Here is a 23,089-nt window from a genome sequence, read left to right on the forward strand (position 1 = left end):
CTTTAAATGATTAAAGCTGTGCTTGAGGGCAATGAATTCCAATCTGTAGAGTCCATGGTTAAAATATCTTCAAATGATTAAAGCTGTGCATGAGGACTATGAATTCCAATCTGAAGAATCTATAGTTGAAATATCTTCAAACGATTAAATCTGTGCCTGAGAGCAATGAATTCCAATCTTGAGAATCCATGGTTAAAATATCTTCAAATGATTAAAGCTGTGCATGAGGACTATGAATTCCAATCTGGAGAATCTATAGTTGAAATATCTTCAAACGATTAAATCTGTGCCTGAGAGCAATGAATTCCAATCTGGAGAATCCATGGTTAAAATATCTTCAAATAATTAAAGCTGTGCATGAGGGCAATGGATTCCAAGCTGAAGAATGATTAAAGCTGTGCATGAGGACTATGAATACCAAGCTATAGAATCCATGGTTAAAATATCTTCAAATGATTAAAGCTCTGCATGACGGCAATGAATTCCAACTGTAGAATTCATGGTTAAAATATCTTCAAATGATTAAAGCTGTGCATGTGGGCAATGGATTCCAGTCTGAAGAATCCATGGTTAAAATATGTTCAAATTATTAAAGCTGTGCGTGAGGACAATGGAATCCAAGCTGTAAAATTCATGGTTAAAATATCTTCAAATGATTAAAGCTGTTCATGATGGCAATGGATTCCAAGCTGTAGAATCCATGCTTATAATATCTTCAAATGATTAAAGCTGTGCGTGAGGACAATGGATTCCAAGCTGTAGAATCCATGGTTGAAATATCTTCAAATGATTAAAGCTGTACATGAGGGCAATGAATTCCAATCTGGAGAATCCATGGTTAAAATATCTTCAAATCATTAAAGCTGTGCATGAGGGCAATGAATTCCAATCTGGAGAATCCATGGTTAAAATATCTTCAAATGATTAAAGCTGTGATTGAGGGCAATGAATTCCATGCTGCAGAATTCATGATTAAAATATCTTCAAATGATTCAAGCTGTGCATGAGGGCAATGGATTCTAAGCAGTAGAATTCATGGTTAAAATATCTTCAAATGATTAAAGCTGTGCGTGAGGACAATGGATTCCAAGCTGTAGGATCCATGGTTAAAATACCTTCAAATGATTAAATCTCTGCATGACGGTAATGAATTCCAACTGTAGAATTCATGGATAAAATATCTTCAAATGATTAAAGCTGTGCATGTGGGCAATGGATTCCAGTCTGGAAAATGCATGGTTAAAATATCTTCAAATGATTAAAGCTGTGATTGAGGGCAATGAATTCCAAGCTGCAGAATTCATGATTAAAATATCTTCAAATGATTCAAGCTGTACATGAGGTCAATGGATTCTAAGCTGTAGAATTCATGGTTAAAATATCTTCAAATGATTAAAGCTGTGCGTGAGGACAATGGATTCCAAGCTGTAGGATCCATGGTTAAAATATCTTCAAATGATTAAAGCTCTGCATGACGGCAATGAATTCCAACTGTAGAATTCATGGTTGAAATATCTTCAAATGATTAAAGCTGTGCATGTGGGCAATGGATTCCAGTCTGGACAATCCATGGTTAAAATATGTTCAAATGATTAAAGCTGTGGTTGAGGGCAATGCATTCCAAGCTGTACAATCCATGGTTAAAATATCTTCAAATGATTAAAGCTGTTTATGAGGGCAATGAATTCCAATGTGGAGAATCCAAGGTTTAAATATCTTCAAATGATTAAAGCTGTGCATGAGGGCAATGAATTCCAATCTGGAAAATGCATGGTTAAAATATCTTCAAATGATTAAAGCTGTGCTTGTGGGCAATCAATTCCAATCTGTCGAATCCATGGTTAAACTATCTTCAAATGATTAAAGCTGTGCTTGAGGGCAATGAATTCCAATCTGTAGAGTCCATGGTTAAAATATCTTCAAATGATTAAAGCTGTGCATGAGGACTATGAATTCCAATCTGGAGAATCTATAGTTGAAATATCTTCAAACGATTAAATCTGTGCCTGAGAGCAATAAATTCCAATCTGGAGAATCCATGGTTAAAATATCTTCAAATTATTAAAGCTGTGCATGAGGACTATGAATTCCAATCTGGAGAATCTATAGTTGAAATATCTTCAAACGATTAAATCTGTGCCTGAGAGCAATGAATTCCAATCTGGAGAATCCATGGTTAAAATATCTTCAAATAATTAAAGCTGTACATGAGGGCAATGGATTCCAAGCTGTAGAATGATTAAAGCTGTGCATGAGGACTATGAATTCCAAGCTATAGAATCCATGGTTAAAATATCTTCAAATGATTAAAGCTCTGCATGACGGCAATGAATTCCAACTGTAGAATAAATGGTTAAAATATCTTCAAATGATTAAAGCTGTGCATGAGGACTATGAATTCCAATCTGGAGAATCTATAGTTGAAATATCTTCAAACTATTAAATCTGTGCCTGAGAGCAATAAATTCCAATCTGGAGAATCCATGGTTAAAATATCTTCAAATTATTAAAGCTGTGCATGAGGACTATGAATTCCAATCTGGAGAATCTATAGTTGAAATATCTTCAAACGATTAAATCTGTGCCTGAGAGCAATGAATTCCAATCTGGAGAATCCATGGTTAAAATATCTTCAAATAATTAAAGCTGTACATGAGGGCAATGGATTCCAAGCTGTAGAATGATTAAAGCTGTGCATGAGGACTATGAATTCCAAGCTATAGAATCCATGGTTAAAATATCTTCAAATGATTAAAGCTCTGCATGACGGCAATGAATTCCAACTGTAGAATAAATGGTTAAAATATCTTCAAATGATTAAAGCTGTGCATGTGGGCAATGGATTCCAGTCTGAAGAATCCATGGTTTAAATATGTTCAAATTATTAAAGCTGTGCGTGAGGACAATGGAATCCAAGCTGTAAAATTCATGGTTAAAATATCTTCAAATGATTAAAGCTGTGCATGATGGCAATGGATTCCAAGCTGTAGAATCCATGCTTATAATATCTTCAAATGATTAAAGCTGTGCATGAGGGCAATGGATTCCAACCTGGAGAATCCATGGTTAAACTATCTTCAAATGATTAAAGCTGTGCTTGTGGGCAATCAATTCCAATCTGTAGAATCCATGGTTAAACTATCTTCAAATGATTAAAGCTGTGCTTGAGGGCAATGAATTCCAATCTGTAGAGTCCATGGTTAAAATATCTTCAAATGATTAAAGCTGTGCATGAGGACTGTGAATTCCAATCTGAAGAATCTATAGTTGAAATATCTTCAAACGATTAAATCTGTGCCTGAGAGCAATGAATTCCAATCTGGAGAATCCATGGTTAAAATATCTTCAAATGATTAAAGCTGTGCATGAGGACTATGAATTCCAATCTGGAGAATCTATAGTTGAAATATCTTCAAACGATTAAATCTGTGCCTGAGAGCAATGAATTCCAATCTGGAGAATCCATGGTTAAAATATCTTCAAATAATTAAAGCTGTGCATGAGGGCAATGGATTCCAAGCTGTAGAATGATTAAAGCTGTGCATGAGGACTATGAATTCCAAGCTATAGAATCCATGGTTAAAATATCTTCAAATGATTAAAGCTCTGCATGACGGCAATGAATTCCAACTGTAGAATTCATGGTTAAAATATCTTCAAATAATTAAAGCTGTGCATGTGGGCAATGGATTCCAGTCTGAAGAATCCATGGTTAAAATATGTTCAAATTATTAAAGCTGTGCGTGAGGACAATGGAATCCAAGCTGTAAAATTCATGGTTAAAATATCTTCAAATGATTAAAGCTGTGCATGATGGCAATGGATTCCAAGCTGTAGAATCCATGCTTATAATATCTTCAAATGATTAAAGCTGTGCGTGAGGACAATGGATTCCAAGCTGTAGAATCCATGGTTGAAATATCTTCAAATGATTAAAGCTGTACATGAGGGCAATGAATTCCAATCTGGAGAATCCATGGTTAAAATATCTTCAAATCATTAAAGCTGTGCATGAGGGCAATGAATTCCAATCTGGAGAATCCATGGTTAAAATATCTTCAAATGATTAAAGCTGTGATTGAGGGCAATGAATTCCATGCTGCAGAATTCATGATTAAAATATCTTCAAATGATTTAAGCTGTGCATGAGGGCAATGGATTCTAAGCTGTAGAATTCATGGTTAAAATATCTTCAAATGATTAAAGCTGTGCGTGAGGACAATGGATTCCAAGCTGTAGGATCCATGGTTAAAATATCTTCAAATGATTAAATCTCTGCATGACGGCAATGAATTCCAACTGTAGAATTCATGGATAAAATATCTTCAAATGATTAAAGCTGTGCATGTGGGCAATGGATTCCAGTCTGGAATATGCATGGTTAAAATATCTTCAAATGATTAAAGCTGTGGTTGAGGGCAATGAATTCCAATCTGGAGAATCCATGGTGAAAATATGTTCAAATGATTAAAGCTGTGCTTGAGGGCAATGGATTTTAAGCTGTAGAATTCATGGTTAAAATATCTTCAAATGATTAAAGCTGTGCGTGAGGACAATGGATTCCAAGCTGTAGGATCCATGGTTAAAATATCTTCAAATGATTGAAGCTGTAAATGAGGGCAACGAATTCCAAGCTGTAGAATCCATGGATAAAATGTCTTCAAATGATTAAAGCTCTGCATGAGGGCAATGAATACCAAACTGTAGATTCCATGGTTAAAATATCATCAAATGGTGAAAGATGTGCATGAGGGCAATGGGTTCCAAGCTGGAGAATCCATGCTTAAAATATCTTCAAATGAATAAAGCTGTGATTGAGGGCAATGAATTCCAAGCTGCAGAATTCATGATTAAAATATCTTCAAATGATTCAAACTGTGCATGAGGGCAATGAATTCTAAGCTGTAGAATTCATGGTTAAAATATCTTAAAATGATTAAAGCTGTTCGTGAGGACAATGGATTCCAAGCTGTAGAATCCATGGTTGAAATATCTTCAAATGATTAAAGCTGTACATGAGGGCAATGAATACCAAGCTGTAGAATCCGTCGTTAAAATATCTTCAAATCATTAAAGCTGTGCATGAGGGCAATGAATTCCAATCTGGAGAATCCATGGTTAAAATATCATCAAATGGTGAAAGATGTGCATGAGGGCAATGGATTCCAAACTGGAGAATCCAAGGTTTAAATATCTTCAAATGATTAAAGCTGTGCATGAGGGCAATGGATTCCAATCTGGAGAATCCATGCTTAAAATATCTTCAAATGATTCAAGCTGTGCATGAGGTCAATGAATACCAAGCTGTAGATTCCATGGTTAAAATATCTTCAAATGATTAAAGCTGTGCGTGAGGACAATGGATTCCAAGCTGTAGAATCCATGGATAAAATGTCTTCAAATGATTAAATCTCTGGATGAGGGCAATGAAAACCAAATTGTAGAATCCATGGTTTAAATATCATCAAATGATGAAAGATGTGCATGAGGGCAATGGATTCCAACCTGGAAAATCCATGGTTAAACTATCTTCAAATGATTAAAGCTGTGCTTGTGGGCAATCAATTCCAATCTGTAGAATCCATGGTTAAACTATCTTCAAATGATTAAAGCTGTGCTTGAGGGCAATGAATTCCAATCTGTAGAGTCCATGGTTAAAATATCTTCAAATGATTAAAGCTGTGCATGAGGACTATGAATTCCAATCTGAAGAATCTATAGTTGAAATATCTTCAAACGATTAAATCTGTGCCTGAGAGCAATGAATTCCAATCTGGAGAATCCATGGTTAAAATATCTTCAAATGATTAAAGCTGTGATTGAGGGCAATGAATTCCATGCTGCAGAATTCATGATTAAAATATCTTCAAATGATTCAAGCTGTGCATGAGGGCAATGGATTCCAAGCTGTAGAATTCATGGTTAAAATATCTTCAAATGATTAAAGCTGTGCATGTGGGCAATGGATTCCAGTCTGGAAAATGCATGGTTAAAATATCTTCAAATGATTAAAGCTGTGGTTGAGGGCAATGAATTCCAATCTGGAGAATCCATGGTGAAAATATGTTCAAATGATTAAAGCTGTGCTTGAGGGCAATGGATTTTAAGCTGTAGAATTCATGGTTAAAATATCTTCAAATGATTAAAGCTGTGCGTGAGGACAATGGATTCCAAGCTGTAGGATCCATGGTTAAAATATCTTCAAATGATTGAAGCTGTAAATGAGGGCAACGAATTCCAAGCTGTAGAATCCATGGATATAATGTCTTCAAATGATTAAAGCTCTGCATGAGGGCAATGAATACCAAACTGTAGATTCCATGGTTAAAATATCATCAAATGGTGAAAGATGTGCATGAGGGCAATGGGTTCCAAGCTGGAGAATCCATGCTTAAAATATCTTCAAATGAATAAAGCTGTGATTGAGGACAATGAATTCCAAGCTCCAGAATTCATGATTAAAATATCTTCAAATGATTCAAACTGTGCATGAGGGCAATGGATTCTAAGCTGTAGAATTCATGGTTAAAATATCTTCAAATGATTAAAGCTGTTCGTGAGGACAATGGATTCCAAGCTGTAGGATCCATGGTTAAAATATCTTCATATGATTAAAGCTCTGCATGACGGCAATGAATTCCAACTGTTGAATTCATGGTTAAAATATCTTCAAATGATTAAAGCTGTGGTTGAGGGCAATGGATTCCAAGCTGTAGAATGATTAAAGCTGTGCATGAGGACTATGAATTCCAAGCTATAGAATCCATGGTTAAAATATCTTCAAATGATTAAAGCTCTGCATGACGGCAATGAATTCCAACTGTAGAATAAATGGTTAAAATATCTTCAAATGATTAAAGCTGTGCATGTGGGCAATGGATTCCAGTCTGAAGAATCCATGGTTAAAATATGTTCAAATTATTAAAGCTGTGCGTGAGGACAATGGAATCCAAGCTGTAAAATTCATGGTTAAAATTTCTTAAAATGATTAAAGCTGTGCATGATGGCAATGGATTCCATGCTGTAGAATCCATGCTTATAATATCTTCAAATGATTAAAGCTGTGCGTGAGGACAATGGATTCCAAGCTGTAGAATCCATGGTTGAAATATCTTCAAATGATTAAAGCTGTACATGAGGGCAATGAATTCCAATCTGGAGAATCCATGGTTAAAATATCTTCAAATCATTAAAGCTGTGCATGAGGGCAATGAATTCCAATCTGGATAATCCATGGTTAAAATATCTTCAAATGATTAAAGCTGTGATTGAGGGCAATGAATTCCATGCTGCAGAATTCATGATTAAAATATCTTCAAATGATTCAAGCTGTGCATGAGGGCAATGGATTCTAAGCTGTAGAATTCATGGTTAAAATATCTTCAAATGATTAAAGCTGTGCGTGAGGACAATGGATTCCAAGCTGTAGGATCCATGGTTAAAATATCTTCAAATGATTAAATCTCTGCATGACGGCAATGAATTCCAACTGTAGAATTCATGGATAAAATATCTTCAAATGATTAAAGCTGTGCATGTGGGCAATGGTTTCCAAGCTGGAGAATGCATGCTTAAAATATCTTCAAATGATTAAAGCTGTGATTGAGGGCAATGAATTCCAAGCTGCAGAATTCATGATTAAAATATCTTCAAATGATTCAAACTGTGCATGAGGGCAATGGATTCTAAGCTGTAGAATTCATGGTTAAAATATCTTCAAATGATTAAAGCTGTTCGTGAGGACAATGGATTCCAAGCTGTAGGATCCATGGTTAAAATATCTTCATATGATTAAAGCTCTGCATGACGGCAATGAATTCCAACTGTTGAATTCATGGTTAAAATATCTTCAAATGATTAAAGCTGTGCATGTGGGCAATGGATTCCAGTCTGGACAATCCATGGTTAAAATATCTTCAAATGATTAAAGCTGTGGTTGAGGGCAATGGATTCCAAGCTGTACAATCCATGGTTAAAATATCTTCAAATGATTAAAGCTGTTTATGAGGGCAATGAATTCCAATCAGGAGAATCAATGGTTTAAATATCTTCAAATGATTAAAGCTGTGCATGAGGGCAATGGATTCCAATCTGGAGAATCCATGGTTAAAATATCTTCAAATGATTCAAGCTGTGCATGAGGTCAATGAATACCAAGCTGTAGAATCCATGGTTAAAATATCTTCAAATGATTAAAACTGTGCGTGAGGACAATGGATTCCAAGCTGTAGAATCCATGGATAAAATGTCTTCAAATGATTAAAGCTCTGGATGAGGGCAATGAAAACCAAACTGTAGAATCCATGGTTTAAATATCATCAAATAATGAAATATGTGCATGAGGGAAATGGATTCCAAGCTGGAGAATCCATGGTTAAACTATCTTCAAATGATTAAAGCTGTGCTTGTGGGCAATCAATTCCAATCTGTAGAATCCATGGTTAAACTATCTTTAAATGATTAAAGCTGTGCTTGAGGGCAATGAATTCCAATCTGTAGAGTCCATGGTTAAAATATCTTCAAATGATTAAAGCTGTGCATGAGGACTATGAATTCCAATCTGAAGAATCTATAGTTGAAATATCTTCAAACGATTAAATCTGTGCCTGAGAGCAATGAATTCCAATCTGGAGAATCCATGGTTAAAATATCTTCAAATGATTAAAGCTGTGCATGAGGACTATGAATTCCAATCTGGAGAATCTATAGTTGAAATATCTTCAAACGATTAAATCTGTGCCTGAGAGCAATGAATTCCAATCTGGAGAATCCATGGTTAAAATATCTTCAAATAATTAAAGCTGTGCATGAGGGCAATGGATTCCAAGCTGAAGAATGATTAAAGCTGTGCATGAGGACTATGAATACCAAGCTATAGAATCCATGGTTAAAATATCTTCAAATGATTAAAGCTCTGCATGACGGCAATGAATTCCAACTGTAGAATTCATGGTTAAAATATCTTCAAATGATTAAAGCTGTGCATGTGGGCAATGGATTCCAGTCTGAAGAATCCATGGTTAAAATATGTTCAAATTATTAAAGCTGTGCGTGAGGACAATGGAATCCAAGCTGTAAAATTCATGGTTAAAATATCTTCAAATGATTAAAGCTGTGCATGATGGCAATGGATTCCAAGCTATAGAATCCATGCTTATAATATCTTCAAATGATTAAAGCTGTGCGTGAGGACAATGGATTCCAAGCTGTAGAATCCATGGTTGAAATATCTTCAAATGATTAAAGCTGTACATGAGGGCAATGAATTCCAATCTGGAGAATCCATGGTTAAAATATCTTCAAATCATTAAAGCTGTGCATGAGGGCAATGAATTCCAATCTGGAGAATCCATGGTTAAAATATCTTCAAATTATTAAAGCTGTGATTGAGGGCAATGAATTCCATGCTGCAGAATTCATGATTAAAATATCTTCAAATGATTCAAGCTGTGCATGAGGGCAATGGATTCTAAGCTGTAGAATTCATGGTTAAAATATCTTCAAATGATTAAAGCTGTGCGTGAGGACAATGGATTCCAAGCTGTAGGATCCATGGTTAAAATATCTTCAAATGATTAAATCTCTGCATGACGGTAATGAATTCCAACTGTAGAATTCATGGATAAAATATCTTCAAATGATTAAAGCTGTGCATGTGGGCAATGGATTCCAGTCTGGAAAATGCATGGTTAAAATATCTTCAAATGATTAAAGCTGTGATTGAGGGCAATGAATTCCAAGCTGCAGAATTCATGATTAAAATATCTTCAAATGATTCAAGCTGTACATGAGGTCAATGGATTCTAAGCTGTAGAATTCATGGTTAAAATATCTTCAAATGATTAAAGCTGTGCGTGAGGACAATGGATTCCAAGCTGTAGGATCCATGGTTAAAATATCTTCAAATGATTAAAGCTCTGCATGACGGCAATGAATTCCAACTGTAGAACTCATGGTTGAAATATCTTCAAATGATTAAAGCTGTGCATGTGGGCAATCGATTCCAGTCTGGACAATCCATGGTTAAAATATGTTCAAATGATTAAAGCTGAACATGAGGGCAATGAATTCCAATCTGGAAAATGCATGGTTAAAATATCTTCAAATGATTAAAGCTGTGGTTGAGGGCAATGCATTCCAAGCTGTACAATCCATGGTTAAAATATCTTCAAATGATTAAAGCTGTTTATGAGGGCAATGAATTCCAATCTGGAGAATCCAAGGTTTAAATATCTTCAAATGATTAAAGCTGTGCATGAGGGCAATGGATTCCAATCTGTAGAATCCATGGTTAAAATATCTTCAAATGATTCAAGCTGTGCATGAGGTCAATGAATACCAAGCTGTAGAATCCATGGTTAAAATATCTTCAAATGATTAAAGCTGTGCGTGAGGACAATGGATTCCAAGCTGTAGAATCCATGGATAAAATGTCTTCAAATGATTAAAGCTCTGGATGAGGGCAATGAAAACCAAACTGTAGAATCCATGGTTTAAATATCATCAAATGATGAAAGATGTGCATGAGGGCAATGGATTCCAAGCTGGAGAATCCATTGTTAAACTATCTTCAAATGATTAAAGCTGTGCTTGTGGGCAATCAATTCCAATCTGTAGAATCCATGGTTAAACTATCTTCAAATGATTAAAGCTGTGCTTGAGGGCAACGAATTCCAATCTGTAGAGTCCATGGTTAAAATATCTTCAAATGATTAAAGCTGTGCATGAGGACTATGAATTCCAATCTGGAGAATCTATATTTGAAATATCTTCAAACGATTAAATCTGTGCCTGAGAGCAATAAATTCCAATCTGGAGAATCCATGGTTAAAATATCTTCAAATTATTAAAGCTGTGCATGAGGACTATGAATTCCAATCTGGAGAATCTATAGTTGAAATATCTTCAAACGATTAAATCTGTGCCTGAGAGCAATGAATTCCAATCTGGAGAATCAATGGTTAAAATATCTTCAAATAATTAAAGCTGTACATGAGGGCAATGGATTCCAAGCTGTAGAATGATTAAAGCTGTGCATGAGGACTATGAATTCCAAGCTATAGAATCCATGGTTAAAATATCTTCAAATGATTAAAGCTCTGCATGACGGCAATGAATTCCAACTGTAGAATAAATGGTTAAAATATCTTCAAATGATTAAAGCTGTGCATGTGGGCAATGGATTCCAGTCTGAAGAATCCATGGTTTAAATATGTTCAAATTATTAAAGCTGTGCGTGAGGACAATGGAATCCAAGCTGTAAAATTCATGGTTAAAATATCTTCAAATGATTAAAGCTGTGCATGATGGCAATGGATTCCAAGCTGTAGAATCCATGCTTATAATATCTTCAAATGATTAAAGCTGTGCATGAGGGCAATGGATTCCAACCTGGAGAATCCATGGTTAAACTATCTTCAAATGATTAAAGCTGTGCTTGTGGGCAATCAATTCCAATCTGTAGAATCCATGTTTAAACTATCTTCAAATGATTAAAGCTGTGCTTGAGGGCAATGAATTCCAATCTGTAGAGTCCATGGTTAAAATATCTTCAAATGATTAAAGCTGTGCATGAGGACTGTGAATTCCAATCTGAAGAATCTATAGTTGAAATATCTTCAAACGATTAAATCTGTGCCTGAGAGCAATGAATTCCAATCTGGAGAATCCATGGTTAAAATATCTTCAAATGATTAAAGCTGTGCATGAGGACTATGAATTCCAATCTGGAGAATCTATAGTTGAAATATCTTCAAACGATTAAATCTGTGCCTGAGAGCAATGAATTCCAATCTGGAGAATCCATGGTTAAAATATCTTAAAATAATTAAAGCTGTGCATGAGGGCAATGGATTCCAAGCTGTAGAATGATTAAAGCTGTGCATGAGGACTATGAATTCCAAGCTATAGAATCCATGGTTAAAATATCTTCAAATGATTAAAGCTCTGCATGACGGCAATGAATTCCAACTGTAGAATTCATGGTTAAAATATCTTCAAATAATTAAAGCTGTGCATGTGGGCAATGGATTCCAGTCTGAAGAATCCATGGTTAAAATATGTTCAAATTATTAAAGCTGTGCGTGAGGACAATGGAATCCAAGCTGTAAAATTCATGGTTAAAATATCTTCATATGATTAAAGCTGTGCATGATGGCAATGGATTCCAAGCTGTAGAATCCATGCTTATAATATCTTCAAATGATTAAAGCTGTGCGTGAGGACAATGGATTCCAAGCTGTAGAATCCATGGTTGAAATTTCTTCAAATGATTAAAGCTGTACATGAGGGCAATGAATTCCAATCTGGAGAATCCATGGTTAAAATATCTTCAAATCATTAAAGCTGTGCATGAGGGCAATGAATTCCAATCTGGAGAATCCATGGTTAAAATATCTTCAAATGATTAAAGCTGTGATTGAGGGCAATGAATTCCATGCTGCAGAATTCATGATTAAAATATCTTCAAATGATTTAAGCTGTGCATGAGGGCAATGGATTCTAAGCTGTAGAATTCATGGTTAAAATATCTTCAAATGATTAAAGCTGTGCGTGAGGACAATGGATTCCAAGCTGTAGGATCCATGGTTAAAATATCTTCAAATGATTAAATCTCTGCATGACGGCAATGAATTCCAACTGTAGAATTCATGGATAAAATATCTTCAAATGATTAAAGCTGTGCATGTGGGCAATGGATTCCAGTCTGGAATATGCATGGTTAAAATATCTTCAAATGATTAAAGCTGTGGTTGAGGGCAATGAATTCCAATCTGGAGAATCCATGGTGAAAATATGTTCAAATGATTAAAGCTGTGCATGAGGGCAATGGATTCCAATCTGTAGAATCCATGGTTAAAATATCTTCAAATGATTCAAGCTGTGCATGAGGTCAATGAATACCAAGCTGTAGAATCCATGGTTAAAATATCTTCAAATGATTAAAGCTGTGCGTGAGGACAATGGATTCCAAGCTGTAGAATCCATGGATAAAATGTCTTCAAATGATTAAAGCTCTGGATGAGGGCAATGAAAACCAAACTGTAGAATCCATGGTTTAAATATCATCAAATGATGAAAGATGTGCATGAGGGCAATGGATTCCAAGCTGGAGAATCCATTGTTAAACTATCTTCAAATGATTAAAGCTGTGCTTGTGGGCAATCAATTCCAATCTGTAGAATCCATGGTTAAACTATCTTCAAATGATTAAAGCTGTGCTTGAGGGCAACGAATTCCAATCTGTAGAGTCCATGGTTAAAATATCTTCAAATGATTAAAGCTGTGCATGAGGACTATGAATTCCAATCTGGAGAATCTATATTTGAAATATCTTCAAACGATTAAATCTGTGCCTGAGAGCAATAAATTCCAATCTGGAGAATCCATGGTTAAAATATCTTCAAATTATTAAAGCTGTGCATGAGGACTATGAATTCCAATCTGGAGAATCTATAGTTGAAATATCTTCAAACGATTAAATCTGTGCCTGAGAGCAATGAATTCCAATCTGGAGAATCAATGGTTAAAATATCTTCAAATAATTAAAGCTGTACATGAGGGCAATGGATTCCAAGCTGTAGAATGATTAAAGCTGTGCATGAGGACTATGAATTCCAAGCTATAGAATCCATGGTTAAAATATCTTCAAATGATTAAAGCTCTGCATGACGGCAATGAATTCCAACTGTAGAATAAATGGTTAAAATATCTTCAAATGATTAAAGCTGTGCATGTGGGCAATGGATTCCAGTCTGAAGAATCCATGGTTTAAATATGTTCAAATTATTAAAGCTGTGCGTGAGGACAATGGAATCCAAGCTGTAAAATTCATGGTTAAAATATCTTCAAATGATTAAAGCTGTGCATGATGGCAATGGATTCCAAGCTGTAGAATCCATGCTTATAATATCTTCAAATGATTAAAGCTGTGCATGAGGGCAATGGATTCCAACCTGGAGAATCCATGGTTAAACTATCTTCAAATGATTAAAGCTGTGCTTGTGGGCAATCAATTCCAATCTGTAGAATCCATGTTTAAACTATCTTCAAATGATTAAAGCTGTGCTTGAGGGCAATGAATTCCAATCTGTAGAGTCCATGGTTAAAATATCTTCAAATGATTAAAGCTGTGCATGAGGACTGTGAATTCCAATCTGAAGAATCTATAGTTGAAATATCTTCAAACGATTAAATCTGTGCCTGAGAGCAATGAATTCCAATCTGGAGAATCCATGGTTAAAATATCTTCAAATGATTAAAGCTGTGCATGAGGACTATGAATTCCAATCTGGAGAATCTATAGTTGAAATATCTTCAAACGATTAAATCTGTGCCTGAGAGCAATGAATTCCAATCTGGAGAATCCATGGTTAAAATATCTTCAAATAATTAAAGCTGTGCATGAGGGCAATGGATTCCAAGCTGTAGAATGATTAAAGCTGTGCATGAGGACTATGAATTCCAAGCTATAGAATCCATGGTTAAAATATCTTCAAATGATTAAAGCTCTGCATGACGGCAATGAATTCCAACTGTAGAATTCATGGTTAAAATATCTTCAAATAATTAAAGCTGTGCATGTGGGCAATGGATTCCAGTCTGAAGAATCCATGGTTAAAATATGTTCAAATTATTAAAGCTGTGCGTGAGGACAATGGAATCCAAGCTGTAAAATTCATGGTTAAAATATCTTCATATGATTAAAGCTGTGCATGATGGCAATGGATTCCAAGCTGTAGAATCCATGCTTATAATATCTTCAAATGATTAAAGCTGTGCGTGAGGACAATGGATTCCAAGCTGTAGAATCCATGGTTGAAATTTCTTCAAATGATTAAAGCTGTACATGAGGGCAATGAATTCCAATCTGGAGAATCCATGGTTAAAATATCTTCAAATCATTAAAGCTGTGCATGAGGGCAATGAATTCCAATCTGGAGAATCCATGGTTAAAATATCTTCAAATGATTAAAGCTGTGATTGAGGGCAATGAATTCCATGCTGCAGAATTCATGATTAAAATATCTTCAAATGATTTAAGCTGTGCATGAGGGCAATGGATTCTAAGCTGTAGAATTCATGGTTAAAATATCTTCAAATGATTAAAGCTGTGCGTGAGGACAATGGATTCCAAGCTGTAGGATCCATGGTTAAAATATCTTCAAATGATTAAATCTCTGCATGACGGCAATGAATTCCAACTGTAGAATTCATGGATAAAATATCTTCAAATGATTAAAGCTGTGCATGTGGGCAATGGATTCCAGTCTGGAATATGCATGGTTAAAATATCTTCAAATGATTAAAGCTGTGGTTGAGGGCAATGAATTCCAATCTGGAGAATCCATGGTGAAAATATGTTCAAATGATTAAAGCTGTGCTTGAGGGCAATGGATTTTAAGCTGTAGAATTCATGGTTAAAATATCTTCAAATGATTAAAGCTGTGCGTGAGGACAATGGATTCCAAGCTGTAGGATCCATGGTTAAAATATCTTCAAATGATTGAAGCTGTAAATGAGGGCAACGAATTCCAAGCTGTAGAATCCATGGATAAAATGTCTTCAAATGATTAAAGCTCTGCATGAGGGCAATGAATACCAAACTGTAGATTCCATGGTTAAAATATCATCAAATGGTGAAAGATGTGCATGAGGGCAATGGGTTCCAAGCTGGAGAATCCATGCTTAAAATATCTTCAAATGAATAAAGCTGTGATTGAGGGCAATGAATTCCAAGCTGCAGAATTCATGATTAAAATATCTTCAAATGATTCAAACTGTGCATGAGGGCAATGAATTCTAAGCTGTAGAATTCATGGTTAAAATATCTTAAAATGATTAAAGCTGTTCGTGAGGACAATGGATTCCAAGCTGTAGAATCCATGGTTGAAATATCTTCAAATGATTAAAGCTGTACATGAGGGCAATGAATACCAAGCTGTAGAATCCGTCGTTAAAATATCTTCAAATCATTAAAGCTGTGCATGAGGGCAATGAATTCCAATCTGGAGAATCCATGGTTAAAATATCATCAAATGGTGAAAGATGTGCATGAGGGCAATGGATTCCAAACTGGAGAATCCAAGGTTTAAATATCTTCAAATGATTAAAGCTGTGCATGAGGGCAATGGATTCCAATCTGGAGAATCCATGCTTAAAATATCTTCAAATGATTCAAGCTGTGCATGAGGTCAATGAATACCAAGCTGTAGATTCCATGGTTAAAATATCTTCAAATGATTAAAGCTGTGCGTGAGGACAATGGATTCCAAGCTGTAGAATCCATGGATAAAATGTCTTCAAATGATTAAAGCTCTGGATGAGGGCAATGAAAACCAAATTGTAGAATCCATGGTTTAAATATCATCAAATGATGAAAGATGTGCATGAGGGCAATGGATTCCAACCTGGAAAATCCATGGTTAAACTATCTTCAAATGATTAAAGCTGTGCTTGTGGGCAATCAATTCCAATCTGTAGAATCCATGGTTAAACTATCTTCAAATGATTAAAGCTGTGCTTGAGGGCAATGAATTCCAATCTGTAGAGTCCATGGTTAAAATATCTTCAAATGATTAAAGCTGTGCATGAGGTCTATGAATTCCAATCTGAAGAATCTATAGTTGAAATATCTTCAAACGATTAAATCTGTGCCTGAGAGCAATGAATTCCAATCTGGAGAATCCATGGTTAAAATATCTTCAAATGATTAAAGCTGTGATTGAGGGCAATGAATTCCATGCTGCAGAATTCATGATTAAAATATCTTCAAATGATTCAAGCTGTGCATGAGGGCAATGGATTCCAAGCTGTAGAATTCATGGTTAAAATATCTTCAAATGATTAAAGCTGTGCGTGAGGACAATGGATTCCAAGCTGTAGGATCCATGGTTAAAATATCTTCAAATGATTAAATCTCTGCATGACGGTAATGAATTCCAACTGTAGAATTCATGGATAAAATATCTTCAAATGATTAAAGCTGTGCATGTGGGCAATGGATTCCAGTCTGGAAAATGCATGGTTAAAATATCTTCAAATGATTAAAGCTGTGGTTGAGGGCAATGAATTCCAATCTGGAGAATCCATGGTGAAAATATGTTCAAATGATTAAAGCTGTGCTTGAGGGCAATGGATTTTAAGCTGTAGAATTCATGGTTAAAATATCTTCAAATGATTAAAGCTGTGCGTGAGGACAATGGATTCCAAGCTGTAGGATCCATGGTTAAAATATCTTCAAATGATTGAAGCTGTAAATGAGGGCAACGAATTCCAAGCTGTAGAATCCATGGATATAATGTCTTCAAATGATTAAAGCTCTGCATGAGGGCAATGAATACCAAACTGTAGATTCCATGGTTAAAATATCATCAAATGGTGAAAGATGTGCATGAGGGCAATGGGTTCCAAGCTGGAGAATCCATGCTTAAAATATCTTCAAATGAATAAAGCTGTGATTGAGGACAATGAATTCCAAGCTCCAGAATTCATGATTAAAATATCTTCAAATGATTCAAACTGTGCATGAGGGCAATGGATTCTAAGCTGTAGAATTCATGGTTAAAATATCTTCAAATGATTAAAGCTGTTCGTGAGGACAATGGATTCCAAGCTGTAGGATCCATGGTTAAAATATCTTCATATGATTAAAGCTCTGCATGACGGCAATGAATTCCAACTGTTGAATTCATGGTTAAAATATCTTCAAATGATTAAAGCTGTGGTTGAGGGCAATGGATTCCAAGCTGTAGAATGATTAAAGCTGTGCATGAGGACTATGAATTCCAAGCTATAGAATCCATGGTTAAAATATCTTCAAATGATTAAAGCTCTGCATGACGGCAATGAATTCCAACTGTAGAATAAATGGTTAAAATATCTTCAAATGATTAAAGCTGTGCATGTGGGCAATGGATTCCAGTCTGAAGAATCCATGGTTAAAATATGTTCAAATTATTAAAGCTGTGCGTGAGGACAATGGAATCCAAGCTGTAAAATTCATGGTTAAAATTTCTTCAAATGATTAAAGCTGTGCATGATGGCAATGGATTCCATGCTGTAGAATCCATGCTTATAATATCTTCAAATGATTAAAGCTGTGCGTGAGGACAATGGATTCCAAGCTGTAGAATCCATGGTTGAAATATCTTCAAATGATTAAAGCTGTACATGAGGGCAATGAATTCCAATCTGGAGAATCCATGGTTAAAATATCTTCAAATCATTAAAGCTGTGCATGAGGGCAATGAATTCCAATCTGGATAATCCATGGTTAAAATATCTTCAAATGATTAAAGCTGTGATTGAGGGCAATGAATTCCATGCTGCAGAATTCATGATTAAAATATCTTCAAATGATTCAAGCTGTGCATGAGGGCAATGGATTCTAAGCTGTAGAATTCATGGTTAAAATATCTTCAAATGATTAAAGCTGTGCGTGAGGACAATGGATTCCAAGCTGTAGGATCCATGGTTAAAATATCTTCAAATGATTAAATCTCTGCATGACGGCAATGAATTCCAACTGTAGAATTCATGGATAAAATATCTTCAAATGATTAAAGCTGTGCATGTGGGCAATGGTTTCCAAGCTGGAGAATGCATGCTTAAAATATCTTCAAATGATTAAAGCTGTGATTGAGGGCAATGAATTCCAAGCTGCAGAATTCATGATTAAAATATCTTCAAATGATTCAAACTGTGCATGAGGGCAATGGATTCTAAGCTGTAGAATTCATGGTTAAAATATCTTCAAATGATTAAAGCTGTTCGTGAGGACAATGGATTCCAAGCTGTAGGATCCATGGTTAAAATATCTTCATATGATTAAAGCTCTGCATGACGGCAATGAATTCCAACTGTTGAATTCATGGTTAAAATATCTTCAAATGATTAAAGCTGTGCATGTGGGCAATGGATTCCAGTCTGGACAATCCATGGTTAAAATATCTTCAAATGATTAAAGCTGTGGTTGAGGGCAATGGATTCCAAGCTGTACAATCCATGGTTAAAATATCTTCAAATGATTAAAGCTGTTTATGAGGGCAATGAATTCCAATCAGGAGAATCAATGGTTTAAATATCTTCAAATGATTAAAGCTGTGCATGAGGGCAATGGATTCCAATCTGGAGAATCCATGGTTAAAATATCTTCAAATGATTCAAGCTGTGCATGAGGTCAATGAATACCAAGCTGTAGAATCCATGGTTAAAATATCTTCAAATGATTAAAACTGTGCGTGAGGACAATGGATTCCAAGCTGTAGAATCCATGGATAAAATGTCTTCAAATGATTAAAGCTCTGGATGAGGGCAATGAAAACCAAACTGTAGAATCCATGGTTTAAATATCATCAAATAATGAAATATGTGCATGAGGGAAATGGATTCCAAGCTGGAGAATCCATGGTTAAACTATCTTCAAATGATTAAAGCTGTGCTTGTGGGCAATCAATTCCAATCTGTAGAATCCATGGTTAAACTATCTTTAAATGATTAAAGCTGTGCTTGAGGGCAATGAATTCCAATCTGTAGAGTCCATGGTTAAAATATCTTCAAATGATTAAAGCTGTGCATGAGGACTATGAATTCCAATCTGAAGAATCTATAGTTGAAATATCTTCAAACGATTAAATCTGTGCCTGAGAGCAATGAATTCCAATCTGGAGAATCCATGGTTAAAATATCTTCAAATGATTAAAGCTGTGCATGAGGACTATGAATTCCAATCTGGAGAATCTATAGTTGAAATATCTTCAAACGATTAAATCTGTGCCTGAGAGCAATGAATTCCAATCTGGAGAATCCATGGTTAAAATATCTTCAAATAATTAAAGCTGTGCATGAGGGCAATGGATTCCAAGCTGAAGAATGATTAAAGCTGTGCATGAGGACTATGAATACCAAGCTATAGAATCCATGGTTAAAATATCTTCAAATGATTAAAGCTCTGCATGACGGCAATGAATTCCAACTGTAGAATTCATGGTTAAAATATCTTCAAATGATTAAAGCTGTGCATGTGGGCAATGGATTCCAGTCTGAAGAATCCATGGTTAAAATATGTTCAAATTATTAAAGCTGTGCGTGAGGACAATGGAATCCAAGCTGTAAAATTCATGGTTAAAATATCTTCAAATGATTAAAGCTGTGCATGATGGCAATGGATTCCAAGCTATAGAATCCATGCTTATAATATCTTCAAATGATTAAAGCTGTGCGTGAGGACAATGGATTCCAAGCTGTAGAATCCATGGTTGAAATATCTTCAAATGATTAAAGCTGTACATGAGGGCAATGAATTCCAATCTGGAGAATCCATGGTTAAAATATCTTCAAATCATTAAAGCTGTGCATGAGGGCAATGAATTCCAATCTGGAGAATCCATGGTTAAAATATCTTCAAATTATTAAAGCTGTGATTGAGGGCAATGAATTCCATGCTGCAGAATTCATGATTAAAATATCTTCAAATGATTCAAGCTGTGCATGAGGGCAATGGATTCTAAGCTGTAGAATTCATGGTTAAAATATCTTCAAATGATTAAAGCTGTGCGTGAGGACAATGGATTCCAAGCTGTAGGATCCATGGTTAAAATATCTTCAAATGATTAAATCTCTGCATGACGGTAATGAATTCCAACTGTAGAATTCATGGATAAAATATCTTCAAATGATTAAAGCTGTGCATGTGGGCAATGGATTCCAGTCTGGAAAATGCATGGTTAAAATATCTTCAAATGATTAAAGCTGTGATTGAGGGCAATGAATTCCAAGCTGCAGAATTCATGATTAAAATATCTTCAAATGATTCAAGCTGTACATGAGGTCAATGGATTCTAAGCTGTAGAATTCATGGTTAAAATATCTTCAAATGATTAAAGCTGTGCGTGAGGACAATGGATTCCAAGCTGTAGGATCCATGGTTAAAATATCTTCAAATGATTAAAGCTCTGCATGACGGCAATGAATTCCAACTGTAGAACTCATGGTTGAAATATCTTCAAATGATTAAAGCTGTGCATGTGGGCAATCGATTCCAGTCTGGACAATCCATGGTTAAAATATGTTCAAATGATTAAAGCTGAACATGAGGGCAATGAATTCCAATCTGGAAAATGCATGGTTAAAATATCTTCAAATGATTAAAGCTGTGGTTGAGGGCAATGCATTCCAAGCTGTACAATCCATGGTTAAAATATCTTCAAATGATTAAAGCTGTTTATGAGGGCAATGAATTCCAATCTGGAGAATCCAAGGTTTAAATATCTTCAAATGATTAAAGCTGTGCATGAGGGCAATGGATTCCAATCTGTAGAATCCATGGTTAAAATATCTTCAAATGATTCAAGCTGTGCATGAGGTCAATGAATACCAAGCTGTAGAATCCATGGTTAAAATATCTTCAAATGATTAAAGCTGTGCGTGAGGACAATGGATTCCAAGCTGTAGAATCCATGGATAAAATGTCTTCAAATGATTAAAGCTCTGGATGAGGGCAATGAAAACCAAACTGTAGAATCCATGGTTTAAATATCATCAAATGATGAAAGATGTGCATGAGGGCAATGGATTCCAAGCTGGAGAATCCATTGTTAAACTATCTTCAAATGATTAAAGCTGTGCTTGTGGGCAATCAATTCCAATCTGTAGAATCCATGGTTAAACTATCTTCAAATGATTAAAGCTGTGCTTGAGGGCAACGAATTCCAATCTGTAGAGTCCATGGTTAAAATATCTTCAAATGATTAAAGCTGTGCATGAGGACTATGAATTCCAATCTGGAGAATCTATATTTGAAATATCTTCAAACGATTAAATCTGTGCCTGAGAGCAATAAATTCCAATCTGGAGAATCCATGGTTAAAATATCTTCAAATTATTAAAGCTGTGCATGAGGACTATGAATTCCAATCTGGAGAATCTATAGTTGAAATATCTTCAAACGATTAAATCTGTGCCTGAGAGCAATGAATTCCAATCTGGAGAATCAATGGTTAAAATATCTTCAAATAATTAAAGCTGTACATGAGGGCAATGGATTCCAAGCTGTAGAATGATTAAAGCTGTGCATGAGGACTATGAATTCCAAGCTATAGAATCCATGGTTAAAATATCTTCAAATGATTAAAGCTCTGCATGACGGCAATGAATTCCAACTGTAGAATAAATGGTTAAAATATCTTCAAATGATTAAAGCTGTGCATGTGGGCAATGGATTCCAGTCTGAAGAATCCATGGTTTAAATATGTTCAAATTATTAAAGCTGTGCGTGAGGACAATGGAATCCAAGCTGTAAAATTCATGGTTAAAATATCTTCAAATGATTAAAGCTGTGCATGATGGCAATGGATTCCAAGCTGTAGAATCCATGCTTATAATATCTTCAAATGATTAAAGCTGTGCATGAGGGCAATGGATTCCAACCTGGAGAATCCATGGTTAAACTATCTTCAAATGATTAAAGCTGTGCTTGTGGGCAATCAATTCCAATCTGTAGAATCCATGTTTAAACTATCTTCAAATGATTAAAGCTGTGCTTGAGGGCAATGAATTCCAATCTGTAGAGTCCATGGTTAAAATATCTTCAAATGATTAAAGCTGTGCATGAGGACTGTGAATTCCAATCTGAAGAATCTATAGTTGAAATATCTTCAAACGATTAAATCTGTGCCTGAGAGCAATGAATTCCAATCTGGAGAATCCATGGTTAAAATATCTTCAAATGATTAAAGCTGTGCATGAGGACTATGAATTCCAATCTGGAGAATCTATAGTTGAAATATCTTCAAACGATTAAATCTGTGCCTGAGAGCAATGAATTCCAATCTGGAGAATCCATGGTTAAAATATCTTCAAATAATTAAAGCTGTGCATGAGGGCAATGGATTCCAAGCTGTAGAATGATTAAAGCTGTGCATGAGGACTATGAATTCCAAGCTATAGAATCCATGGTTAAAATATCTTCAAATGATTAAAGCTCTGCATGACGGCAATGAATTCCAACTGTAGAATTCATGGTTAAAATATCTTCAAATAATTAAAGCTGTGCATGTGGGCAATGGATTCCAGTCTGAAGAATCCATGG

The sequence above is a fragment of the Narcine bancroftii genome, chromosome 1, assembly GCF_036971445.1.
Source record: "Narcine bancroftii isolate sNarBan1 chromosome 1, sNarBan1.hap1, whole genome shotgun sequence".
NCBI classification, from domain to species: domain Eukaryota; kingdom Metazoa; phylum Chordata; class Chondrichthyes; order Torpediniformes; family Narcinidae; genus Narcine; species Narcine bancroftii.